Raw genomic sequence first — 1,035 nt, forward strand, 5'->3', positions numbered from 1 at the left:
GTGATTGGACGGCAAAGCGTAAGTGACACCAGCCAATCAGGAACAAGCATTTTCTGTCCCTGACCCTTTTTGTCTTCCTGTTCGCCTCCGACTCGTGTTTGGCAGCTGCTGGAAGGACGCCGCTCCGTGTGACGTTTACTGGAGCTCTGTTAAAGTGTGTCTGCCTGCTGATTTAACAGCTCAAACAGGAAGTCCAGTCAGCATGACTCCACACACTCTCCGTCTGCACAGCTGGACGCCTCTCTGTCTTTCTGTCATCTTCAGGAAGTTTGTGGTTTCAATATAAAAGCCCTCAACTTCTGCTTCTGAGCTCCTTGAACACACCACTTCTCCTTTTGGAGACAGAGCAGCAGCAGTTGATGACATTGATCAGACACTGTCAGATCATCAGGAGGGTGGACAGCATGCTGCCCTCACATCACACAGTATTTGAGTTATTTTAGTTTATTTTTAAGGTTTTTGTCAACGTGCATTTATACAGAATGGGACTTATTTCATAAACATCATGAATAGTGGTCACATGGGGTCCACAGAAGGGGGCGGGACATCAGCTCCCCATGAACCTGCCTCAGATGACCTTATTGTTTTAAGCAGCAGTAAAGCTTTTCTGTCTTTGCTTTGTATGACATGTGTCTGAGGAGCACTTCTTAGTTGGTCTGTGGTCCGTCCACTGACGTGGAGGGGCGGGGTTTATGACCTGTACCTCCGCCAGCCAGCAGGGGGCGAGCCAGGTGCTTTGGTCTCACCTGTGAGGAGCCGTCATGTCGTCCATGTTTATTGACAGTCGCTGCTTTCAGCTCCTGTGCAGCTCGTGAGGAACTGTGTGCCTCTCAGAGACACGTGCACGCGCCTCACTTTGTTTTGGTGAGTGTGATGTGTGCGCGTGTGTCTTGAGGCAGTCTTATCAACACCTCCACTCACTTCCTGGTTTTTAATACCGGAGGCTTCGGTGTGAGCGCGCACACACCCACTCCCACGCTCTCTCTCTCTCTCTCTCACCCACAGACACACACAGTGGGAGGGGACAGCCGTGTG

Source organism: Parambassis ranga, chromosome 7 (assembly GCF_900634625.1).
Source record: "Parambassis ranga chromosome 7, fParRan2.1, whole genome shotgun sequence".
Lineage (NCBI taxonomy): Eukaryota > Metazoa > Chordata > Actinopteri > Ambassidae > Parambassis > Parambassis ranga.